Source organism: Lepidochelys kempii, chromosome 12, assembly GCF_965140285.1.
Source record: "Lepidochelys kempii isolate rLepKem1 chromosome 12, rLepKem1.hap1, whole genome shotgun sequence".
Taxonomy (NCBI): domain Eukaryota; kingdom Metazoa; phylum Chordata; order Testudines; family Cheloniidae; genus Lepidochelys; species Lepidochelys kempii.
In genome coordinates, this window is record NC_136391.1 from 38,786,768 (window position 1) to 38,814,038 (window position 27,271).

The following is a 27,271-nucleotide window of genomic DNA, read 5'->3' on the forward strand; positions in this document are numbered from 1 at the left end:
TCTGCCAAGGCATTCCTTGGTCTCTCTGCTGAGAATGCCAGCAAGGGGGGCAGCTTGTGGTGCTGGTTTTAGTACTGTGGGCACCAGTCCACAAGGAACTGGAAAAAAGACTCCCCAGTTCATTGGACATCACCCACCAAACATCAGTCTGATGGTAACAACTTTTGGTTACTACCACTTTGGCTTGGATTTGAGCTGGTGATCGGCTCCAGACTCCATTACCCGTTCTCTGAGCCCGGAAAAACAAATATTTTCTGTGGTAGATCACAGAGGAGAGACTGGGTGGGCTGGGGGCTAGAAACAGCCGTATCAGAGTTCTGATTCCAGTGGTTACACTCATGTTCTGTGTGTCTTTGGAGCAAATCTCTTAACATTGCTGTATGTTGTTCCCCAACTATAAAATGCGGGTAACACTGTAATGTCGCCAGAGTGTTGCAAGGATCAGTTGGTTGGTAAAGTGCTTTAAAGATATAAAGTACAATATAAATGCCAAGTATCCTTAATGACTAGATCAGGGTGTGGGCAACCTGGACTCCGGGATTCTATTTCTGCCTCAGTGAGCTAATGAGTGTTAAGCATTATTATATAACTCTTCACAGAAAAAAAAAACAGATATGCCATAAAAAGGCCAGTATCACTTTCTTTTAAGGAGTTCCATTTTATTATTCATAACACGCAGATCACATGATGGTAATTAAATTTGGTGTTACCAGGAACTTGAGAACATTCGGGTAGCTGCCAACAAGTACATGGCATGCGCTTCAGTGAATTAAACGTTATCAAGACAGGCTGTACTAGGGTAGGCTTTGAAGGCTGCAGTATCTAGTGCAGGCATCATAACTTGGTCAGGACAGTTTAACTCGGGGGAGGAGGGGAAGAAATCCACCCTCTGCCCCCAAAAAACAAGTAGCTTCTTATGGATCCAAATCCCTGCATCCAAACACTCCCATGGCTCCGTGTGTACATCCCAAACTCGATCCAGATCAGAATTTTAGAAAACACTACCAACTTTATTACAGGTTTCAGAGGAACAGCCGTGTTAGTCTGTATTCGCAAAAAGAAAAGGAGTACTTGTGGCACCTTAGAGACTAACCCACAAGTACTCCTTTTCTTTTTACCAACTTTATTGTGGGCCAATCCAAAAACCCTCTCCAAGTTTGGAGCATTCAGAATCTAACTCTGGAAGCATGGGCCACAGGTTTCAGAAGTTTTGAGTTCTAATCCAGATTCTGCCCCTGATCGGCTCTGGCTTTGGTTCACTTCCCCTCTTTCACTTGTCTGTAAAATGGAAATTAGGCTAATGCAATGCTTACTTAGCTACCTCGTGGAGTGTTGTGAGGATTAACTAGCCAGTGGCTGCACTGTGCTCTGAACACACAAAGTGCTACTTAAATGCAAAGTGTTATTACAACCAGCATCGGAATTTCATAGCTTCATCCCATGTTTGCTTTTTCGCACATGATGTTCGAAGCTGGTGGCACATATCTGATGATACCATGCCGACCTGTGTTGGAGAGTAGGAAGTAGCTATAGTGCGGGAATCTCCTGTTAATTTACAGAAGTAACTCTTGTCCTTTCTTTTCCTGTTGCAGTAAAATCATTGTTGTGTTCGGGTGAACAAAGTGTTAAAACTTCTTGGTAAGTGACAGAGGAGTTCACTCCATTGCTTCTTATTTTCCATCTATTTTTCCCAGTTCAGCTGGCTCCTTTGCTCATCACCCCTTTGCTCTCTTATGTCTTTGGGATACAAACTGGACCTTGCTCTAAACAACTTTAAATGCATGATTATTACAAGGTGGAATGAATCATTAGGAGGTGGAATAAAAAACCTTTATCAGGAAGATCTTCCGTGACTCCTGAACCAGGACAGCAAAACTAGTTATCAGTGTCTCCAAATGGACTGATAACTAGTGCTAGTTGGAAAATAGAATTTCCATCCTATGAGAAATTCTGATATTTTGGGGAAGAATCCTCCTGATTCATGATGAAAAGTCAATTTTTTCCCCCCAGAATGAAAATTCTGAAATATTTCCCTTTGGAGACATTGAAAAAATTAATGTTGATGATTTGTAAGCATTATAATAGAATATTACATTCTTCATATACTATATAAATATATTAAAATAATAGTCAACATGAAATGAAAGACTGCTACAACTTTGAATTGAAATGAGAAAGTCAAAATGAACCATTGAAATTGTCATGTTCCCACACAACATTTAGATTTTGATGAAAACTACATTTTCTGACAAAAAAAAAAACAAAACCACCCTGGTTCATCAATTTTTTTGACCAGCTCTATTGATACCCCTAAAATGACATTACACTGAAGTTATGTTACTGACTCTAATACATGGTTAAACAGAATCTTTCTCCCTTTTGTCATTGGTCCTTCGCTTCCTTCCCATTCTCCTCCTAGTCCTGTCTATGGCTTTGGGGCTTTTTTTAATCTATACTCTAATTTCCACAGCCCATGAACTCAATGGTTTGAATTTTAAATTGAGACAAACAAAAGAGGAGATAGGCTTTGGTTTTGCAAAATCTTACTAGCAGACACATCTCTTAGTCCTCTGTCGGCCAGAACTGCCTTTAATCCCTTTATTTACTCCCCCCCTTCCCCCAAGCTCTGATTGCCTCATTTCTGAGGCTGTGAATAAGTGTGTGCCCTGCAAAATTTCCTGCCCTTAATGGAAACTTTCTCTACAGCTTCAGAAATAAATACTGTCTAGTAACTAGTCTAGTAACTGCCACAGTCTTCTGGATAAAGAAAAGGAGGACTTGTGGCACCTTAGAGACTAACCAATTTATTTGAGCATGAGCTTTCGTGAGCTACAGCTCACTTCATCGGATGCATACCGTGGAAACTGCAGCAGACTTTATATACACACAGAGATCATGAAACAATACCTCCTCCCACCCCACTGTCCTGCTGGTAATAGCTTATCTAAAGTGATCATCAAGTTGGGCCATTTCCAGCACAAATCCAGGTTTTCTCACCCTCCACCCCCACACACAAACTCACTCTCCTGCTGGTAATAGCCCATCCAAAGTGACAACTCTCTACACAATGTGCATGATAATCAAGGTGGGCCATTTCCTGCACAAATTCAGGTTCTCTCACCCCCTCAGCCCCCTCCAAAAACCACACACACAAACTCACTATCCTGCTGGTAATAGCTCATCCAAAGTGACCACTTTCCCTACAATGTGCATGATAATCAAGGTGGGCCATTTCCAGCACAAATCCAGGTTTTAAACCTGAATTTGTGCAGGAAATGGCCCACCTTGATTATCATGCACATTGTGTAGAGAGTTGTCACTTTGGATGGGCTATTACCAGCAGGAGAGTGAGTTTGTGTGTGGGGGGGTGGAGAGTGAGAAAACCTGGATTTGTGCTGGAAATGGCCCAACTTGATGATCACTTTAGATAAGCTATTACCAGCAGGACAGTGGGGTGGGAGGAGGTATTGTTTCATGATCTCTGTGTGTATATAAAGTCTGCTGCAGTTTCCACGGTATGCATCCGATGAAGTGAGCTGTAGCTCACGAAAGCTCATGCTCAAATAAATTGGTTAGTCTCTAAGGTGCCACAAGTACTCCTTTTCTTTTTGCGAATACAGACTAACACGGCTGTTACTCTGAAACCAGTCTTCTGGATGTTTCTGGGCCCTTCAAGCTGATCTGCTCTGCTGTCAGTATGTGTGCAGAGAGACAGATGATTCAAACAAAACTCCACATCTCCTTCCCATGGCTACTTCTCCCTTTCTTTGGACTTAAAAAATCAAATGCTGCAGTATAAAGCATGTAGGTTACATTAATAACTATAGTTAACTGATACCTGGTTGTGCCACCTTTTCTGTTTGCCTGACCTAAATGTAGCAACATGGGAATTGGGTGGAGGGAATTAAGAGTTAGGAAGTGGTGTCACAAAATCGGAGAGAAAGGATGACCTAATGGTCAGAGTAGGAGACTGGGAGTCAGGACACCTACGTTCCAACTCTAGCATTGACTCGCTTAATTGCTTTGGACAAGCATCTAGCATTGTGGGGCTCTGGGCACATTCACAATATAAATGATAGAAACAAGAAATGGGCCAGACCACATAACCTGAATCTGAACTTAAGGAAAGCCTGGGTCCACATTTTGCAGATTTGGCTTCTCTCTCTCTCTTGTAAACATTGTGAGCATGGGCATTTTTTGATGCCTCTCAAAACTTCCAGATTGGATAATGCTATCTAGAGAGCCTCTTTTGCAGTATCTCATTATTTCCTGAATCTCACAGACGGGCAGCAGTTTACGAGCACAAAAGTTAATGATTTCTCTACCATCAAAAAATGCGTCTCTTCAGTTGAAATGTTGGCGATAAAGATTTGTAGGGCGGGGGCCAGTTCCTGCTCATCTTAACAAGCTGTCTCCAAATAAAAGATTTGTAATTCTAAGCAATTAAAAAAAAAACCTCTTGAAAAGAATCAAGTGGAGAGCTTCTATATTGCTGTTTTCTTCCAAATAATATGAATTCCCAAGCATTGCTGAAGAATAACAGCATAGCAGATGTGAATAATTTAGATATTGAACAATAAACCTTTGATCTACATATTTGAACGGGACCAACTTTGCTTCTATGGAATGCCTGAGACATATTTACTTCTACCACAGCAGAGTGTTAATACAATAAAATCAGAGGAGAAGATGTAATATTCTGTGACCTTTAGGCATTTTGCATTTCACTAACAAGTGTGAGAAGCATGGCCTTTGGTATAATGCTAGGAGTCACAGAGCTGGGTGGTTCGTTCTGATGTGTTTGATATATGCTACAATACATAGCCCAACACAAAATGGCATCATGACAGTGTCATGGCCGCCATCTTGCCCAACGCTATGGATTGAACAGGAATCCTGCAGAGCTAGTTGCATGAGTTGTTACAGCTTGAGCTAAAGAGCCAGATTCCATAGCTGGAGCCTGTAACAGACTCATATCTTCTGTGGATTTGGTACAGATGGGAGTGTGAAACACATGCTAACTAGCGAGTTACAAAAGTATCTGACATTACAGGCCTGAATTGTCTGCCTCCGGATGCACATGTGTGCATACACCTTGTTCTTCCCTGCTCCGTGGGGTCAGTTCCCTCCACCCCTCATGCACTTCACAAAGTCTTATCCAGAATCTGTGTAGGGAGGGGGCCAGAGACTGGGTGGGATTGAGGCACATGTGAATGAGCCAGGGATGAAGCTGGAGGCAGAACCCCTCTGGTCTCATGGAGATTCCCCAGAAAAGATAAGATAGCTTGGGCTGTTTTATCTTTTCTGCCAAGCCCCAGCAGGGTCCTATGGGTCAATGGCTCCAATGATACAGGGTGGGGCAACCAGAGGGACATGCCAAACTTAAGTCTGACCATTTGACTTCTCCATTTCCGCACCATAGAATGAATTTGGGTATATTTTTGTTAGTGTTCTCACTGACTAATATTGGACTTGTTTTGTAGCTGAGAAAGTACCATAGACTCTTTTGAAAAAGACTCTGACCGTGAATGTATCCCACGTGATTTCTGAGATGTTAGTAATTTTTTGCCTTTACTGTGAAAGATGCAGGAAGCCTGGGGGGAAAAAAAGTTTGCCTTCAAATTTCTCTAAATTTGTTGTTTTCATTGTGTTACCTGCTTAAGCCAACAGCTGCCTCTTCCTAAACGTAATCTGAAATCTTTACGGTTGTTCACCGATATTTTTTTGTTGCCACTTATGGGATTTTGAGGCTAATTTTTGCAGTTTGGGTAATCAGAATGAAAAAAAAAAAGAAAATTAAGCTTTCCTTCATGTTTATATATGGCACATGGTTGGATCTCGTCTAATCCATATGGTAGATGAGATTTGCTCCAAAAATTGTTTCCTTTTATGTCTAGCGCAAACCATAGAGACCAAAATATGAACTTGTGAACTTAACTCTATGAGCATTATTAGAAATCTTGCATAACAAAAAATATACTGAATACCAAATAATACAGTATGTGGTTATCAATCAGTGTATAATGTAAACCATTCTCATGTGTCGCTCCCAGGGATACTTTTAAATTTGCTTTGGATGGTTTTCTTCATTGGAACTAGTTTAAAATGTTGTTTGCACATATGCCAGTCAGCTCCTTAGTGTTTGTAGATGCAAAAAAGATTATGTTAAAAAAGGATTTATTTTATATATAATTTTATGATCTATATAAAAATATCAGTCCACTGCTTTAGAAATAGTTAATGGGAAAGATGTTCAGGTGGGAGTTCAGTTAGCACCCAGGTTTGTCGTCTGTGTCTGTTCAATTTGGCATCACTCAGTAATGAAAGTCAATTTGTGGTCCTATAACTTCTCACTAGTGGACTAGCCCATGTCGCAAAGCCTCGAGAAGTCATAATGCCCCTGATTAGGGTGATGAGGATGGTCTAATAGGAGCAGCACATGCTGGGTCTGATATGTAGTGCAAAAACCAAGATCACTTTAAAGTGAAAGGAATATGTGTGCTGATGGGAGATGGAGGATTGGTAGCCCCAGGGACAGAAGTCTTCTCTTTATTTGCAGAACGGCACTGCGGGCTTCCCCCCTGCTACCTCACCTTTGTGCTTCCATGTGGACTGGGAAGGACCCTGTCTGCTGGACGAAAGAAGAGTTCAGTCTCTGTGGCCCACCCAGACTTTGGCCTCTATGCCAAGACCAGCCAACAAGAGGGCTGAATGTGACTGTGATTTCTCTGATGTGCAGTTGGTAGCTGCCTCTAAGAATCAGCTGGGGGCTATCTCCTTCATCTGAACAACCCTCAGATGGGAACAATGTTTGGTCTGTGCTAAATTTAAGCCAGTGACCTAGATGTGAAGTCCATCACTCCTCCACCATGCACCATCTTCACTCTCTATTCACCTTTTGAGAGAGAAGAGGTGTGTACTCGGATAATTCAGTTTTCCCCTGCTTTTGCACCAGATGCTCGGTTGGTGTAAATCAGTGTCTGAAGTCAAAGGCACTGCACTGCTTAACAAACAGCCCTTTTCAAAAAAAAATCCTGCAGATGGAATTCTCTGTAGCATAAATTTCATTACTTAAAAATTTTGGGCTGTGGTAGATGAATGCTAAATCCAATTACGAAAGAAACCTGGAAAAGTACCCAGCTATCTTTTAATGAAAATCTAACCATTTTGTTAAGCTTTCATCAGACGCTTCAGATTGCACAAGGGACCAGTGAGTCTGCAGCTGAGGGGTTTGGTGGATCAAAGAGAATCCTAGTAAAATTTCCTACGCCCAGCTGTTTATTGTGTTTCTGCTATTGCTTATTAAACCTGAGCTGATTTGATGGGGAAAAGGCAGGCTGAAGATGGTTTAGCTGTTTTAACCGCCTGCATGCTGGTCATTTTAGGAACATCCAATGCCCCTTATGGGCTATTGAAAGGATCAGGTATTTTCTAATGTCTCATTGATGGTAATAGAATGTTAATAGACTGAGAGCAACATAAAATGGGCAATATTCAGCTCGCTTTCCTCTAGTGGTGTTAACCGTACTCATTTGTAAAGTGCTTGGATGAAAGATGCTATTGAGGACCAAAATGCTTTTGCCATTATAAAACTGTTGTCATGTGGGAATTCGGAGTTGTTGATGTGCCTCACAGGCACCTGAGTTAAGAGATTCTTGTTTATTGGTAGCAGTATAGGGCCTATGACATGGTTGTGCAATTAGGATTGTACTGGAGGGCAGTGACGTACATACACCACAGCCACTATGTTTTATTATGAGATGGGCAGGTCCCTCTGGCACGGTAACTTTGGATTACCTTCAGTTGCTGATTGATTAGAACTGAAACATTTCACATTCTTTGTGTTTACAGGTGACTGTCTGTTTTAACTGGAGATGCTCAGAAAATTTAGCAAAAAGCAGAAAATATTTTACATGAACATTTTTGAAAAAAAAAAAAGCTTCCCATTTTCTAGCCAGTTCTAATTTTAACCTCCCATCAGTGCTTCCCTTTCTTCAGCTGACTCCAGTCTTTAGAGAGGGCTTTACCCACTCCCTCTCCTTCCTGGAATGCAGGGTCTTTCTTTGCAGATGGCATTTGTTTGTACTGTGGTTACTGTTTTGAAGAAATTTTAAAAAATAATTCCTTTTTTAGGATTTGGGGGAGGACTTAATATATATCTATTTACACTTTGCATACACTAAAGCCATCACAAGCTATGCACGGCTGTAATCAAATCTCTATTCCAATCAGATAAGAGCTGAGATTTTGAGGAGTAAGTACAGACTTGGTTTTGCTTTGACGAAGGGGAGTTTACAAAGGTATAAACAAAGGAGCATGTCCTGAAAAACGGTAACATATTTCTATACTTTTCAAAAGACCTGAGCCATAACCACACAGGGCCATATTCACAGGGAATGTGTAAGTTACACATCAGTAAGTGTTCAAGTATCTGGAACAGAGTCATTAAATGCAGAGGGACTCGAAGTTAGTGTAAATTAAAGCAGGTGGTGATGAGCCAGAGGTGGGTGTGAAGACCAAAGAGTCTTGACTCTCAGTTTCCTGCTCTAATAGTTTTTCTTGTCAGTGATGTCCCCTCCATGTGAAATTCCTGAACTGCGCTATTTAAAGACTGGCTGTTCCATTCCCTTATGTTGCCAAATGCCTCTTCCCTCTGTTGGTCGTAAGTCTTCGGGCTACGATGGTAAATGGCTGTGGTAAAAAAAGGAGAATGGAATGTTGTTTTGGTCCCTACTGAGTTTTGTCAAAGTCTTGCCAGTTTCACCTCACATCTTATAGAAAACATATGTTTTAGACGTACACAGAGATAGAAATAGAGACAATCCGAACATCAAGCAGTGCATTAGAGATCTCCAGCATATCTAATTAAATAACATTGAGTCGTAGAAATGGAGGACTGAAAGGGGCCTGAATAGGTCGTCTAGTTTCATGACTGATTGAGCAAACTAATGCATTGTATTGAAGCTGCTGTTGGTTTTCAATCTTTTGACCCACAACTTCTGTTTTCTTTTTGGTTGTTTTCCCATATTAGGGGAAATCTGCACTTTTCCTCTCCGGAGGCAGCATCTGGCACAGTTTGCCTCCTGACTTTGCTCTCTTTGAAACCTCAATGTAGAGAAGAGAAACTGGATCAGTTTGGAACCCTGTGTGTTGTATCATAACATGGGGCATCAGAATAGCATTTAAGATCTCTCATTGCCTTGAATAACTCTTGTTTATAATGGCTGCTTCCAGTAGTTCAGAATCTGTTCTTCTCAAGACCTATTGCCAGTGGCAACATTTGTATGCTTTGGCATCTTTTAGTTTGGCATTAATGAAATGCAGCTGCATGGTTGGACTAAATGATGCTTGGCCAGGACTCCGTATGATCAGGCCTCTAGTGCCCTGGACTGTAATGCAAAAGTCACACACTGAACTCCCTGGATGGAGTAGGACTCAGAAAAGGAACAGTAAGCTCTGTTAAACTGCTTTCTTCCCTCCGTCTGTTCGTATCTGCTGGAAAGATAGTCCAGAGTTCAGACAGGATTGGGAGTCAGGAGACTTGCTGGGCCACAGAGTTCATTAGTCACCCTTGGCAGTGTCTCTGTATTTGGATTTTCCCCTCCTGTAAAGCAGAAATGGTACACGACTGCTTCAGAGAGTTGATGTGGAAACAAAATTAACAGAAGTGTGTGTCCAGCACTCTGACCTATAGATTCAGAGATGCAGCGATAAAAACTATAGCTCAGATAGAAGTAATGGGCTTGATGCAGAAATTACTGGGTGAGCTTTCTATGGCCTGTATTATACAGGAGATCAGGCTAGATGATCACAATGGTCTCTTCTGGCCTTAAAGTCTATGAAGCGATGAACCTTCAGTAAAAGAAGAACTTTAGGGATCATAGAGGTGGACTAAGACTAAACGCTATCTGGATTTACTGAATCCAGTCACTGTTTAAGATCAGGCTTCTTTTGAGGAACCCAGTATTTGGCAATAAATTAATAGGAGATCCAGGAATGCACCCAAGAGTCCCTGCAGGAACCATAATGAATCTACCCCTGAATAGCAGCCTTGTACCCTAAAGGCTGGACTCTTAACTCAGTGTAGGAACAAAACTTCCCTATCATTTAAGGTGTGAATGAAGAAAAGGAGGGATGGGATTTACACACCTCAGCAACTGTTTGTTAGGCTTTGGACCAGCCATATCCTGCATTTGATCCATGCATGGACCTTGCCCTGAAAGTGAGGAGCATGGTCTAATGTTTAAAAAAAAAATTGACGGCATAAAGAATAGTGAATGATGCCTGGCCTGGACACTGCATGCACATCGACAGCTAAGAGCATGAGCCCCAGCATTGCCATGCTCATCAAGAGGGACTCATAGAGGGGTGCCCCAGGAAAGAGAACATGAGCAGCTTCTCACCCCAGCCCAGCTATGGCATGGCGAGCCTCGTTCTCCTGAGGCAGTGGGAGGGAACAGAGGGGTTATAAGAAACAGCGGAAGGAGGGTAATGATATTCCATGTACTGGAAGTAGTCTGAAAAAGTAGTCTGGAGAAGAGAAGACTGAGAGGGGACATGATATCTGTTTTCAAGTATATAAAAGGTTGTTACAAGGAAGAGGGAGAAAAAAATGTTCTTCTTAACCTCTGAGGATAGGACAAGAAGCAACGGGCTTAAATTGCAGCAAGGGCAGTTTAGGTTGGTGATTAGGAAAAACTTCCAAACTGTCAGGGTGGTTAAGCACAGGAATAAAATTGCCTAGGGAGATTGTGGAATCTCCATCATTGCAGATTTTTCAGAGCAGGTTGGACAAACACCTGTCAGGGATGGTCTAGATCAATGTTTCCCAAACTAGGGCCGCTGCTTGTGCAGGGAAAGCCCCTGGCGGGCTGGGCCGGTTTGTTTACCTGCCGCGTCTGCAGGTTCGGCCGATCGCGGCTCCCGCTGGCCACGGTTCACTGCTGCAGGAAATGGCATGGGCCAAGGGACATACTGGCCGCCACTTCCCGCACTTCCCATTGGCCTGGAGCGGCAAACCGCGGCAAGTGGGAGCCGCAATCGGCCGAACCTGCAGACGCGGCAGGTAAACAAACCGGCTGGGCCTGCCAGGGACTTTCCCTGAACTAGCGGTGGCCCTAGTTTGGGAAACACTGGTCTAGATAATACTTACTCCTGCCACGAGTGCAGGGGACTGGACTAGAGACCTCTCGAGGTCCCTTCCAGTCCTATGATTCGATGATTCTTCTTCTGACACAGAGGGACTTCCTAGTCCCCATATAGATCCTCATAACCTGCCTCCCACACAGCAGCTGTGCGGCTTTTGCCCCAACTCTTGCATGCCCAGTGCAAGGGACAAGTGCAGCTGTGTCTCAGGGAGTCGGGGGTGGGGGTGGGGGCGGGAGAAAGGTCCTGCTCCAGCACTGGCCTTTTGAAAAAGCCACACAACCTGCAGCTTCTCTTCCTTATCCTGTATACAGAGCATCCCACCTACTCAGAGGCCACGGAGTGAGGGCGCTGGCTCAGGTCAAGGCTCTGTTGTATCAGCCAATAGTATCTGCAAGGCTTTTCCCAAGGGGAGAGGAGAGCGAGAGGGAGTCTGGAAGGCTTTGGCAGTCTTCTGGCTTTTTTTTTTGGTCTTAATGATTTTTCTCTGTTTTGAGCTGGAGTCTTGCCTACAGGTTGTGTCGTCGTTGTTTGTTTGAAGGAGTTAAGAAATCAAAGGGCCTTTGTGCTCCTCGCCCTTGCTGAGAAATGGAAATGTGCATGTGATTTGAAGTTTTGAAATGCCACGAGTGAGCCTCATCCATGTCTGCTTGCTCTTTATTCCAAAGTCACATCTAATTAAGTATTTTTATTGTTTAGTTGAAGGAGAAAGATCAACTTCTGGAAGTGTTTTTCAGACAGATCAAACTGCAAAGTTACCTATTTCTTTTTTCCTCATTCAAACCTTGTCCTGTCTTAATTCACTTCCTGTGTCCCACACTGTAGAACAGAGACCTGAGCCCATACTGTATCTTGTAACCTGTAGCCAATAGCCTTCTCTCCATTTGAGCATCTGAAGATAAATTACTGACAATGAGTCTGATTTGTTGAAGTCATTGAGTTTTCCATTACACACCTTAAGAACTTTATGCATGTGCATAGTCCTGTTGAACTCCATTGGACTATGCATATACATAAAGTTAATTGCATGCCTAAGTGTTTGCAGCATTGGGGCCTTAGTTTCCAAGCATAGTACTGAATGCAGAATCGTTCGTGCATGCAAGAAAGAATATGTGTATGCCAATAGCAATGTGCATGTGATTGTTTGTGCAAATAATCGTGTGTGCAAAACTAAAGGTTTAAATTTAGAGATCAGGTTTAGGGTTCTTTTGAGGACCAGACGTTTGGTAATGATAGTTTTTGAATTAGTGCCCCTATTTACAGCATATTTATATATTCAGAGGTTTACATGGTGAAAGTGGAGGCATAGCCTGCCCTTCAGCGATGGCTCAAGAATAGTGCTACTTACACACAAGGATGGCACCCAGGGATTGTTTTAACTGAATATTGTCTTGGGATGTGTGGTTTGAGACTTGGAGTTTTGTGTAGGAATGATCTTGCTTTTAAAAACATTTTGTGCCTTTATAGAAATGATCTCAGGAAGCAACCGCAGATGACTGGTTTTAGAAGCCAAGAGAGGGATTTAAAATGTGACCAGAGGGCGTAATTCTCTCACCACGTGCTTACTTTGTTACCGTGAATGGCAGTTTTAATGCATTCATGAGGGGTGAATGGACCTCCCCCCCAAACATTAATTTAATTACAATTAATGCCTTGCTATATGCTGTATGTATACTGTATACACCAGATGCTACAATGATGGGTACTTTAGAAACTACATGTAATAATGATGCCACTGTAGCAAACCAAAAAGGATAGGGCCAGATTCTCTCCTCCATTATATCTCTGCATGCCCGTGCCCACAAAATGTTGACTTGATTGTGGTAGGATTGGGAAACTTTGGTGAAAAATGTGAATCTGTTTTAGTTTATTTGTCAGCCATTGCAACACATTGCTCAACATCACCTTACTCTGAGATCAGGCAGAACTATAAGGATGATCCAGAGGACAGGGTGCTAGCCTGAGATTGAGAACATTTCCCTGTTCCCTCACAGACTTCCTGTGTGACCTTGGGCAATGTCTACGCTGCAACTAGATATCCGTGGCTGGCCCCTGTCAGCCGTCTTGGGCTCGGTGGAGCCCAAGCTCTGGGACCCTCCCACCATGCAGGGTCCTAGAGCCCAGGCTCCAATCCGAGCCCGGCCGTCTACACAGCAACGAAACAGCCCTGCAGCCCAAGCCCCATGAGCCTGAGTCAGCTGGCACAGGCCAGCTGTGGGTTTTTCAGTGGTGTGTAGACATATCCTTAGCCTCTCGGTTTGTCATCTGTACAGTGGGATTAATAGCACCATTCTACCTCACAGAGGTACTGGGAGAACACATACATTAAAGGTTGTGAGGCGCTCAGATACTCTGGTGATGTGGGTCAGATAAGTACCTCAGACAGACATAGACCAAGTTGGTTGCTGGCACTCAGGCCATGAAAGGTTGCATCATGCTGGTCTGGACTGATAAATATCTCTTAGTCTATGTCTACACCTGTGGTGGCATGTAGAGTACATACACTGCATGCCTCCCTGCAGCCCGGGTACCCAAAGCAGCGTAGACAGTAAGGCGAGTAGAATAGAGACACGCCTAGGACATATATGCTATATGGCTCTCTGCATGTGCCTCCCATGTCTACACTGCTATGTTGAGTAGTTTAGTGTCCCGCTGCACAGGGCCTTTCTCAGCTACCTCCTCCCTCCTAGAGCCTTTCACTGCAGCACACATCTACACACCGCAATGTGCATGCGGGCTGCTTTTCATTGTGGTGGTCAGCTACACATACCCTATGCACCACCGCAAGTATAGACAAGGCCTTCTACAGCAAACTGAGACTCCACTTAAACCAGTTCATAAGATGGTGACTCTGCAAAGTTCAGATGTTTTAAAACTATGTGTTGTTTTCCCACGGTGAGTTTCTCTCTTCGCTGCTGGTAGCACAGAAGACGTCAGCTGGGTTAGCAGTGAATCAGATAAACTCCATATGGATATGAGTAAGCTTGATGACTTCTCAGTGAATCTCTCCCTCTTTGGAAAAGCTCTGGCCTGGATTAACTTGGTATTTACCATTCTAATGGAAAGGCACTTATCATCCAAGTGTGCCTGTCAACTAGAACTGTTCAAAAAATTTCACGTTTTCAGCATTTTGATGAACACTCTTCACTAAAAATGTTGACAATTTTTCATGGTAACTTTTTGACTCACCCTCCCCCCTTTTATTTTTTTTACCAGCTCTGCTACCATAAATTGCTGTAACAGACTGGCAACACTTGCCTGAAGTGCCCTCTGAGTTGACATTGATCCTGCTGGGAAATGATTAAGTGGGAACTGCTGACCTACTAAGGTAAGTGACTCATCACCCACATGGATATAAGGGAAGTGGGAATGGAAAGAGAGAGGATCTAGGGTGTGGGCTGAGTCATCCTGAATGAGGATCCCTAGAAGAAGCAAGTGCTGGATAGGAAGTTTGAGCTGAACTTGTGTTCCTGTTAATTTCTTTATTAATAAAGATGCACTCCTGGAAGACCTCGTTTTAAGAAATATTGGGAAAGGCACCTGCCTCACAGTTACCTTCCTCTTTACTAGTTCTAATACTTAAGTACCTGGTTTGAGTGCAGAACAGCACTAAAAGATAAGCCCAGTCTATGGTAGGAAAGCTATTTGTGCTTGAAAGTGGTTTTTAAACCACTGATTTAGGGAGAATCTGCACTGCTGTATATAGTGTGCAGAGTTACTGAGAGCTTCTAAAATCATAGAATATCAGGGTTGGAAGGGACCTCAGAAGGTCATCTAGTCCAAGCCCCTGCTCAAAGCAGGACCAATCCCCAACTAAATCATCCCAGCCAGGGCTTTGTCAAGCCTGACCTTAAAAACTTCTAAGGAAGGAGATTCTACCATGTCCGTAGGTAACGCATTCTAGTGTTTCACCACCCTCCTAGTGAAAAAGTTTTTCCTAATATCCAACCTAAACCTCCCCCATGGTTTCAATGCATTAAGGCCATGTCTACATGGGGACACTCAGGAAAGTGAAGTCAATGCACATAAATCAAAACACATTAAACCCCCATGTGGATGGTCTCAAACAGGAATCAAGTGGCTTTAGTTCACTTAATCCCAAGGAGGGTTAACATGGGGTTGCTAATGTGCTTTAATGTATGTGCATTGACTTGACTCCTTTAATTGACTTGACTTACCTTAGCTTTGCTGAGTGTCCTTCTTTAGACAAGTCTCCAGGGTGAAATTCATCCCTGTACACCCTTCCCCCAGGACAACCAAGAGTGAATCTGGTTCTCACCTTGGTTCTGGGATTTGTCTGAAAGCTCTAAAGGGATTAATAGACAGTTAAATGCATTTCTCCTTTTTCAATTCAGTTATTATTCATCTAGGTCCTTTTTCGATTCAGTTATTATTCATCTAGGTCTGGAACACATGACTTATGAGGAGAGGCTGAGGGAACTGGGATTGTTTAGTCTGCAGAAGAGGAGAATGAGGGGGATTTGATAGCTGCTTTCAACTACCTGAGAGGTGGTTCCAGAGAGGATGGTTCTAGACTATTCTCAGTGGTAGAAGAGGACAGGACAAGGAGTAATGGTCTCAAGTTGCAGTGGGGGAGGTTTAGGTTGGATATTAGGAAAAGCTTTTTCACTAGGAGGGTGGTGAAACACTGGAATGCGTTGCCTAGGAAGGTGGTGGAATCTCCTTCCCTAGAAGTTTTTAAGGTCAGGCTTGACAAAGCCCTGGCTGGGATGATTTAATTGGGGATTGGTCCTGCTTTTGAGCAGGGGGTTGGACTAGATGAACTCCTGAGGTCCCTTCCAACCCTGATATTCTATGATTCTATGATTCTAGGCTGCAGCTCACCTGTGCAGAGAGACCCAGCACCAAGCCAGTTCACCATTTAAGCCCCTAAGCAATGCATAGGGGTGAGATCAGCCTGAGTAGCTATTCTCTTCAATGGATGTGTCTACCCTGCTTGGGCATCTGCCCCACCAGCTCCCAGAGTTCTGTCCTAACATGAGAAAGGGCTGGATTCTTTGGGAGCGTCACTTTTTCTGTCACCCCAAAGTCCTGGTTAAGAATCTGACTGCGTTTTTCCCAGCATGTCACACTATATAAAATATGTTTCATTAGGGCCTGGGCTCCACATAAGGGCATATGTGGTGGCTATTCACATGGGGGTGAAATTCATCCTCGATGAATAATAATAATTAGATCAGAAAAGGGAAAACCACATAGAGCTGTTAAGCTCAAATCCCAGAACCACGGGTGACTAATAGATTTGCTCTTCGGCAAGTTGAACATTTTCTATTTTTATTATTTGTTTGGGTGAACCAAAAAAAAAAAAAAAGTACAAAACCCCAGACTGCTCTGTGCCGACTTGAGTCATGAAAACCTTTTGCAATTCCATCCCATTCTCTGGACCCAGCCACCAGAGCCGTGGGCTATAGTGATCCAGGGCTATAGTTTGAAGGAGTTGGGTCATTTCACACTTTTGAGTGGAAACTATGTGGAACATGAGTGAGGGTTTATGTGTTTATGCGCACACACACCACCAAAAAAGGCAAAACTTGATGATTTGTACCAAGTTACTCTTTGAGTTGTTAAGTTTGCTTCCAAGGGAAATTCTAAGGAATTCTAATCTATGTAAACAAAATTTGGACAGAAGACGCATGCAAACTCCAAGGAACCAGAGAAACAGCCCAGGTCTGTACAGGTCAGGGTTTGAGTTTCTCTTTCAAAAGTTGATGTATACCAAGGCTCCAATTCTCCATGCTGGCGGAGTCCTGTTGATTTCTCTGGGACGCTGTGTAGGCATAAGCATCATGAGTGCATCCAAATACAAGCTCAGGGCCCAAATGTGTTCATGAAGAAGGGACAGTTCTTATATTTTTAACAAAATATAATCTCCACTCTGTCCCTCTAATCAAAACAGTTGGGATGAAACCAAATATTGAAATCTCAGAACTTCCTGCAGGATGGAAATTCCATGTTTTCACCAGCTCTGTTAAAAAGCATGTCCTCATTTTTTCCTCCTCAAATATCCCTTAAGTTTCAGATATTGATATATCCAAAATACATATGACCTCCTGAACACCTAACACAGCATAAATAACCCAGCTTCTTATGCTGGTTTAGTTGCTTCCCGTGCTATCAGCAGTTGCAAGAGAAACATGAGCCTTGATCTCAGGGATGGGCAGGTAAACAGTCACTCACTTGACTCTTAAAAATGTCTTTGTTTGTAACACAAGTAGCAGGATTCTATTCTGAACCAGTTATTTGCCTTTCTAAGGAGGCAGTCTGGCATCTGATGAAAAGCACTATGTAAGAGCCAGGTATTATTGTTTCACAGAGAGAATCTGCTCATCCCAACATTGAGCAGACTTCCCGTGGGAAATGCTATGGCAACATTTACACTGAGCCGATTCTTCTTTACTCGAAAGAGTGGGGGGCTTGGATTTTTGTGAACAATTTTTGTTTATTTAAAAAAATTCCAGTTTTTTTCGAAGAGAAACCGAGGAAAATTTCTCCAACAAATGACCCCTTCCCCCTGGGGAAAAAAAAAAAAGAAAAAGAAAAAAAAACTACTTTGTTTTGAAAAAATGAAAGACAAACAGGTTTGAAATTTCCCTAACCTACTTCTGGATTTTGCAACCAGCTTAAGTTCCTTTTCACAGGATTTCCTGCAGCCCCCAGTACTGAAATTCATATAAAGGGTATAGGGTGCTTCTGTTTTCCAGTCAATCTGACCCACTCCCAATGTACCACAGCCCAGCACAATTAAACCCAGTGTTTGCAAATGAGTTGCAATGTTATTACATGCAGTTGCATGACTCAGCCTGGGAATCTTTGATGCAATTGTAGCTATTGCTGTCTGGTTAAAGATGACTGTATGCCCATGGGGTGAAATTTACCTCTTCACAGAGGGCCAGCACAAAGTGCTCCAAGATGTTAATATCCATTTTAAGGGCTTAAGGGCAGTTAAGTGGTGTACAGGGGCCTGTGCTGTATGTGTTCAGTGCTTCTTAAACCTGTGAAGTTCCTCAGTCACCCTGGATTTGTTACATTATTATTATTATTACTTATTTTGAATAAGAGGACAGAGCCTGGGGCAAACTGCCCTGTTTTGATTAGCACAGTGTTCTGGTCCTGGAACATATATCATATGATCTGCGGAATGCACTGTGAAATGCATGTTTATTTATTTATTTACTTTTAAACTAAACTGGGTATTTCTGTGCCTTTATTCTGGGCCTGGGAGCCACCTGGTCATTGGCAAAGCGGACAGTGCTGAGGGTGGGAGGCCTGCCTTGAGATCCTAAACCACTTTCTGACTGCCTTTCACGCTGGCTTCGTATTTTAAAAAGAACAATTTAGTGTTTAATAGTCCCATAAACTCTTTAATGTTGGGAGATTAAAAGTTGTTCTGGCTTTTGTCCAGGAGAGACATCAGATGTGAGCTTGTTTCCTATTTCTGATCCTGGGAGGAACCCATACCGCTGATGTCGTCATCACAGTGCCTTTTGCCACCAGCAGGGGGCTCCAAAATTGTCCCTGATGAACTATTATTTCAGCACAACTCTTTTGTACAACCGTCTTTTGGGTGAGATATAAAACAAAGTGCTCCATACCTTATTAAAAGTCCCCTGCTGCTATTCAGAGAAGCAGGAGTGTTGGTGCTGGTGGGCCAAATTCTGATCTCATTTACGCTGGTGTCACTCTGGAATTGCTCCGATTGACACCAGTGGAGTTGTCTGGGTTCACACTGGTGTAACTGAGATGTGACTCTGGCCCCGTGACCAAATGCCATGTTAAGTGATTACATTCTGCATATGCACAATTTTGATTTGTCTGGGGTATTCTTGTGTGCTTTCTCTCCTATTGTCGCTTTGGTGGTGTTTTTGCATGCTGAGACGCAGCTGCTACATTTCACTCCAGAGATGGCTGCCTTTTATGAAAAGGTGAGCTGATCTGTGTATATTTAGTGGAGGTCTGTGACACTGGGAAAATGGGATGGTAGGCAAAACTGTGACACACAAAGTGTACACTTGGAATTGACAGCCATGAATTGTGAGCTATACCTTCCAAGTATGTAGCTTGGGAAGTGATTTGGCGATCCTTCAGGGTAAAAGATGTGAGATTCTAGCACTGCAAATATAATTTGGTTTCTCCTTGCTCTGAAATAGTTCCCTCTATTTGATCTTTCAGACTGCTTTGCTGAGCAAAATGGGTGAATTTTACTTTGTTTACTCTGTCTCGCCCAAACCTAAAACAAACCCTAGACGTTCATATATATCTCTTTCCAACCACGTGTGCTGTGATGTTCTCCTTTTCCTTTTTTCAATTTACAATTAAATAGAAGTGTGTCCAAAATAAATCTTGGGTGATATTATGTTGCCAGCATGACTCCCTTCTAACAATCATTGCAGGCTCATCAAACAGTCCTCAAGCAGACACATGGTATGTTGGAATGGAACAGTACGAGCTTCTTAGTTATACAGGTGTATTTTTCAGGTGTAACCCAACCAATTACAACGAAACTCCTGAAACCTTTGACAAGATTAGTAAAATAAACTCTCTCTATATCAGCCAGTGGTTTCCTACTGCTAAGTTTGCTTACTACTAAGGAGAGGCATAAAGAGCACCAATGGGTGAACCTCCAGAGATTGTTTGATTTGGATAACAACCCATCAGTTTGGATGACTGTACAAAGCTTATTCAAACTGTCAACCTCTTGTATCTGCAAAGCTGGCCTCGGACTTATGGAATGGCCTGAGTTGCATAGTTCTGATCTGAAGAATTAGAATGCCCCCAAACTTGAAGTGGTGCTGGAGAGCCTGAATTTTGGTTTGGTCTGTGGTAGAGGGCCAACTGGAAAATTGGGCCTTTATGTTTATATCTCCAAGATATTGGGCATGGACCATTGGATGCTTTAGACTTTGTGTGCCCCCAAATTAGACACTCTGAGTGATCATGCTGTTTGTGCACGCAAATAATTGACAGACACAGAGAGGCAGAAATCACATGGGGAGACTGGATCAGGGCTAGAAGTTGAGTTCAAATCTCCTGAATCCCAGTCCAGTGCCTTAACAATGAGGTCGTCCTTCCTCTTAAGTTAGATACCTTTGAGAATTTAATCGGAGTGGATGCAGGACTATAGTATTCAAGCCTGCATGTTAAACACCTAACATTTCTGGAGTGTTTGGAGCCAGAGTTTTAGTTGTGCCTAATACAGACTTAAGGGACAGTTGTTAAATTTGAATCTGAATCTTGGGTTTGGATTTCAGGTCCAGCATGAGAATATTTGGATCTGGGCCTAGGTCTGTCTCCCTTAAAAATGTGGGAAAGTTTGGTGATAGTGCGGGGAAGACATTGACCACGCAGGCACCTGGGTGGAAAGACTGAATGTGTCTTTGGATAATAACTTCTGAGCTTCTATTGGGAGTCTGTTCTTGCAAATCTACATAGAAATATCCCGGCATCTTTCTTGTTTTCATAAACCCCATTGTCAAAATGCCAGAAAAGGTATTTTGGGAATGAGAAGAGTAAATGTTTAAAGTTCAGAGTCAGGCACTAAAGACAAAATTCCCGTTCAGTCCAGTGTTTTCATGTGAAACAGATTATTTAATGTGGGATTCTTGCAAGACTTTCCCCTTCCAAATGCTTGAAAATCCACATTAGTTCAACTCAAAGGAGACAACCTTTGAAGTGTCTGACATTCTGTGCCTGTATTTACCCTGCGAAGGAATGGGCCAGCGCCAGGCAGGTAAGCAAACAACCAGCGTATCGCTTCTAATGGACAGAAAGATGACAAAGATTTCTAGTGGTTTTTTTCCAGTGGCAAAGCTTGTGGCATTTTGTTCTGACTACCGGAGAATTGCCAGCCCCACTGGCTCAGGTTCACAGCACAAGGCCAAAGGGATTTGTCTTTTTTTCAGCTGCACCCAAACCTGCTAGGCAGCATTGGAAATTGCAGCCATATAATCCTAAGAAAGTAACAAAGAGGTGAGTAAAAAGCACCTGTGGGTCGGAGCCCAAACCCCAGCTCCAGACACTTGCAAACGAGGGGAAAGTTTGGGTCCAGAACATCATGCTTCGGTTTGGCTCCTTTGTTTTAAGAAGGCCCACCCATCTGGATAGCAGATTCTCTACTCTCCTTCTTTCACTTGCTTGGGGTTCAGATGAGCTGATGCCGGCCCTCTGCACAGTCATGAATTTGACCCATTGTTAATGGGGCTTTAGATTTCCCTGCAGGTTGGAGGCTTACTTGTAAGCTTTTTCTGAGAGGTATGGCAGAATGGTTCTCTCTCTCATACTACGGGAAAGTGTCCCTTCTTAACTTGAGTTTTCTAGATTCTCTCCCATTCTCAAGTTGATCAGCATACGGTGTTCTGACCTCCAAATCTAACTAATGTGTCAGACCAAGACAAGTTGCTCATGATGCCTTATGGATTTCTAACCCATGAGTCAGTTAATGGAGAACATACACTTCTGCATTGATGGAGCAGTGTTTTAATTGACCACTTGTGTGCGTGCCTGGATGAATGAGCCATAGTGGGAGTCTGGGTTGTTTTTGTTTCTTACTGATTTTTAAATCGTTCACCATTTTTGTGGTGGTCTGGAAGGTTGGGTGGAAAGGCGTCCAAGAGCTGTGCATTCCATTTTGATTCATGAGGACTCTCCAAAGCCCACTCTTTGCAAGGATTTTGAGGCTCCATTTGTCAACATTCAGAGCTCCCATTGATTTGAGCTGGAGTTCTGTGCTTGGCCGGGCCTTCCCATGCATAGGAGACTTGGAAGATCAGCAGTTGTTTTTATCTGTGTTGGGTGGTGGGGTCCTCAGAGGTGGGGCCTGGACAGACTGAGAGGCAAATGAAGAGTTCCTCCAACAAGGGAAAATGTAAAAATTACAAATTGTAGAATCATAGAAGATGAGGGTTGGAAGAGACCTCAGGAGGTCATCTAGTCCAATCCCCTTCTCCAAGCAGGACCAACACCAACTAAATCATCCCAGCCAGGGCTTTGTCAAGCTGGGCCTTAAAAACCTCAAAGGATGGAGATTCCACCACCTCCCTAAGTAACCCATTCCAGTGCTTCACCACCCTCCTAGTGAAATAGTGTTTCCTAATATCCAATCTAGACCTTCCCCACAGCAACTTGAGACCATTACTCCTCGTTCTGTCATCTGCCACCACTGAGAACAGCCGAGCTCTGTCTTCTTTGGAACCCCCTTCAGGTACTTGAAGGCTGCTATCAAATCCTCCCCTAACCCCCCCCCTCCGTTCTCTTTCACAGATTAAATAAATCATCTTTCCTTTGGGGTGGGGAGGCCTTGCCCCCCATTTCCCTGGGAACCCTGTTTTGTGTCTGGCCAGAATCTGGGCAGCCCCAATACGGATATCAGGAAAGCATTTGGATACCCCAGTTGTTGGTGCTGATAAAGAAACCAAATAGAAACTTCCTCCCCCCGCAACCCCACTTATTAGTAAGTAAAGTCACTGAGAAACTTCAGCAAGTGCAGAACATAGCTGCCCACTTACTTAGCAGGATTACTTATAGGGTGTATTGTACTTGTGCTCCATGGACTGCACTGATTTCCAGTTTGTTTCTGGGCTTAAGGTGATGGTTTGCTCTTCATCCTTTCTGTCTCTTGCAGCTTAAAAACCAGCTCTCTATGAGTTGAGATCTGCTGGTCCGCTGAAGGATGACAGTTATTCATCTTGCGGGGTTGGGAAATGGGGTACTAAATAGAAGGGCCCTTGAGTCTGAAATCCTTTCCCTCCTTGTTCCCTACTTAGTTTTACAGAACTAGGGTTTGTTGATGATCGGGTCCCAGAGCAAGAGCTATCTCTGTTCTTAGGCACTTTCTACTGGGAGGCGTGAGGGAGGGGGAATATAGGGAGTTCATTATTATTAATTAATATTGGTTCAGCTCATGAGTATAAGCATGTGGCTTTGATGGTTTTTGGTACATGCTCATTGAAGCCTGTAGAACTGCATTTACATAAACTGGGGAAATAACCAAGGTTTGTATGTATTTTGAAAATAAGGCGCTCTGACATGTCTTGGGAAGTTTTCTCCCTGTGACATATAGCTCAATTTATACAAGAGGTTACTCTTTCTAGAGTTCCCCCAAAGAATCCACAAGCCTTTGGCGTTAGATCCTCAGCTGGGGGAATTCGGGGAGCTCCACTGAAGTGAGCGCACACAATGCCATTCTCTGTTTCCTAGACAAACAATTTTGTTAACTGGTTTTTGTTGGCCACTTGGGTTGTCAGTTGAGACAGGCTTGACTGGATTCACTTTTGTAAACATGCAAAGATCCCTTGGCTCCCTGAACTCGGTTAAAGAAAGGGACTTCTGAGATTTCAAGCATCATAGAAGACACGTAGGTGCCTGGATACTGCAGTGATAAGGCACGTGTGATCAGCCAGGTAGATCAGCATTCTAGACTGTAATAGCATTGCACAAAGTGAATGCTCTCCTCTGTCTGGCGCATGGCATTGTGCAAATAATCGCCCTAAGGTGCAAATAAAACATATGGAAATAATAGGAGAAATGGATCCATCTCAGGTGCAAATTCTGGAGCTAAACCCTGTTTGCCATCATTTACAGTGATTTAGCCCTTTAGTACTTTTGAAGGCAGCCTCTGGAAATTACTGTCTAATCTTAGTGTTTTTGGATGACTTGGGCCAGGAATCCTCCCACCGAAAAGCACTGGGCATGTGTCTCGTGTTTATAGATTCTCAGCATCGCATGCTAAGGAAGGGCTGTGCTGGTTTATAGAATGGTTTCCTAGTCTCCGGAGCGCAAATGGGGAAGTGACAGGTTGATTATTTGCACTCCACGGCAAACAGCTATGTTGAAAAGTTTTTCATGTAGCTGCGAGTAGCTGGGATGGGGGGAATCTTTAACAAGCTCGGTGTCTTAAACATTCCAGCTCAACCAAGGGTTCTATAAACAAATTCCTAAATAACATAACTCCCTCCCCCCACCCCTAGACACACACACACACACACTGCATTACCATGGGGACGTGTAGTTCAAAATGCAATGACATTTCATTTCCCTCTAAATAGATATGACATCTTGTGAATAGTACAAATAATGAAATCATGTGCTTATAGCCAGCTGGTCTGCCTGGACTTCTTATGTCGGAGTCTGTCTGAAATAATATTTACCCTTTGATAGGACTTTGACTCCCTCCTCTAGACTCTCTCTCCCTTTCTCTTTTGGCTCCTCTTTTTCTGGGCGTAGTGCCTTGTGACAATGTGGTCCAGTGAATAGAGCACTAGATTAGAGATCCAGGTTCAAGTCCATCTCTGCCACTGGCCCGCTGGGTGACCTTGGGCAGCTCACTTCAGCTCCCTGTGCCCCAGTTTCCCCATCTGTAAAATGGGGATAATGATACTGAGCTGCTTTGTGAAGGGTTTTGAAAACTGCTGATAAAAAGAACTATGTAACAGCGAGGTGGTATTGTTATTCTGCGGCCCCATCTTTATATTCTACGGCAGCTCAACCTCTGAGGACTGAGAAATATTTCAGTGGTTTCAGTGATTTCCACATTAGGCTGAAGGTGCCTACTTCTTTACTCTATCAAACAACTTCTCTGATTCCCCCAGTTCGGTCAAGGTTGCTAGTGACTGCATCTCTCTTTGTGTGTCTCTTTCCTTGACAGCTGTGTTGTATCTGTCCATGGCTATATGTTTTAAACTCTCCAAGACAAGGGTTTTGTGGTTCAGTTAGTGTATTTTACATGTTGTAAACCACTGCCTACAGTTATCTTTATGGTGTAGAAATAATAATATACAGATATTGCTTCACCTGCCTCTGAAATGTGACGGCCTCTGGAGTGGAGTGTGGCGGCTGCTTAACAGTGCACAGGAAATGAAGAATTCATATGCGATTTTACACATGCTGTCAGATTCAATCTTGAAAACTAAAGCTAGTTGCAGTATTGTCAAGTTTCAGAATCTGAATTTATCAAACAATTTGCAAGAGCCTTTTCACCCCCTCTGGTGTTTGCAAGTCGATGGCTACGGGTGTGATCCTGCACCTAGCTACAGATTTCACAGAGTCCCCTTGTGCAAGAGTAACTATAGGCATGTGCATAGCTCGTTGTAAGATAGCGCCCTAATAGCTTAGGGCCAGATTTTCCAAGGTATTTAGGGACCTGAAGAAGCAGACAAGTGCCTCGTGGCATTTTCAAACGCACCTAAACATCTAACTCAATGGGAGATAGGCATCGAAATACCTTTACAAATCTGATGTTTGGGGCCTGCTCCAAAGCCCATTGACATCAGTGAGACTTCAACCAGCTTTGAATCAGGCCTGCAAGGACCAATCCTGTTCCCACAAAAGTGAATAAGGTTTTTTCCCCCCCACTGGCCACAGGCTCAGGCTCAATGTCATTTCCTAAGAGCTATAGCTTGGCTTGCACCAAAGCCCCGTATCTGAAACCTCTCTCACGTTGGAGTGTTCCAGAGCAGAACATAAATTTTGTAGCTCCGTCCTATTTCCATGCAGAACGTGACAGTAAATTCACCCTACAAACAGAAGCTGCCTTTTCTTTTCTTTATTTCTTGCCTTGCATTCCCTCGCTTTGGTACTGAAATAATAATCGAATGCCTCTAAAATGATTTATTTAGCAAAAGGAGCAGCCCGATTATCTTTGTGTATGTTAGGCAGCAGTGACACCATTTTTACACTCGGCAAAATAATGGTGTTTTTACACCAATCTATCATGCTTAAATGGATATACATGCCCAGTTTTTGTAAATGATTACGGACCATTGTTTTATGGTTCTACAAATTTTTTTGCGTCAAATGGTTTCTTTTTGGTATGAAATAAAATCCCATTAATTAGCAGCAAGCTTGTACCATTCCAGAGCTGGCAAAAAACTTCAGGGCAAAGCCCGGAGCTCATGGGCTTTGGAACTGGCACCAAACAAATAAATAAAAAAGAAGAGAACAACTCCATAGCGAAACATGTGGTTGCGCTTTTGCCTCATTTGTATTGTCAGCCCAGTGATTTACAATGGATCAAATTCGTTCCAGAGCATGAGAGCAGATTAACATGTTTTTTGGAACAGAGGGGAGAGATATTAGACTCTTTTCCTAGAGGTGTGGCACGCCTGCAGTTCACTGAAGAACTGCTTTCCGTGAGGAACGCGTTCTCGCCCTGACCCTGATTTGTGGCTGCTGCAACGTGTGCAGCAGGTTCAGAGTCCGATAAAACTTTGCTGCCGCATCCTGTGCGATTCAAAGTCTGTTTTTTGACTTTGAATGTGCTCTTGGCTGGCCAAAAAGACTCACCAACTTCTGGACAGTCCTTCATTTGCCTATGTTTTTTTAAATAAAACTTGATTTCCACCAATAAGTGGCTGGCCAAAACCATCCTGTGCTGTGAGCCTGGCCCTGCATAGCGCGGCCAAAGGGACAGTTTGGAGAGCTCCCTCTTATTCTAGGCTTCATCATAACTTCAGCCTTTTCCCATGACAGCAGCGCATGCAAGGGGGAGAGAGACACAAACCTCCTGTTCATTCTTTCCTGAGATCCATAAAGATGTGAAAAGAACGGGAGGACTTGTGGCACCTTAGAGACTAACCCATTTATTAGAGCATCAGCTTTCGTGGGCTACAGCCCACTTCATCGGATTCATAAAAGATGGGAGTTATCTTTAAGCGTCACGTCCTGAGGCATGCTGGCAGGGTGTTGTGCGTGTGTCTGTGTGCAGATAGATAAATAGCTATGCATATATGCACACACACAGCACCTACGCTCTTGCTGTAGCATTAACTTATCCAGGATTCTCAAGCTATCTGGGCTAAATTGACTCTGCAATTTTTAAGTGAAAATTGTCTTAAGCAAAACAACCCTTCCAAACAGCTTCCTCCAGAAATGATTGTTTGGAAATCTACAAGTTTCTCTCACATGGGTGAGTCACTAACACTCTCTGAGTCAGGCCCCCTGACGGCTCCATGAACATGACTTCATTGCTGTAGATTTAGACTTACTGATAACTGAAATTTTCCCAAGAAAGAAAAATAATGACAGTGGAAGTCAAAAGAGTGGGAGTTACATATTCATCCCGATGCCAGTGAAACGAAGAGTTGAATAAGTGATTCACATATGGGGGAGAGGA

At 43.2% G+C, this 27,271-nt stretch overlaps 1 protein-coding gene across 1 annotated transcript in view; it reads left to right on the forward strand.

The window, feature by feature from the left end:
• The window catches only part of ZNF469 (zinc finger protein 469), a 411,666-nt gene that overhangs the window by 105,203 nt on the left and 279,192 nt on the right, over positions 1-27,271 (forward strand). Inside the window, exon 6 of the mRNA XM_078848136.1 lies at positions 14,362-14,473. The gene's annotated coding sequence lies outside the window, so the exon portion shown is untranslated. The remainder of the gene's footprint in view (positions 1-14,361; positions 14,474-27,271) is intronic.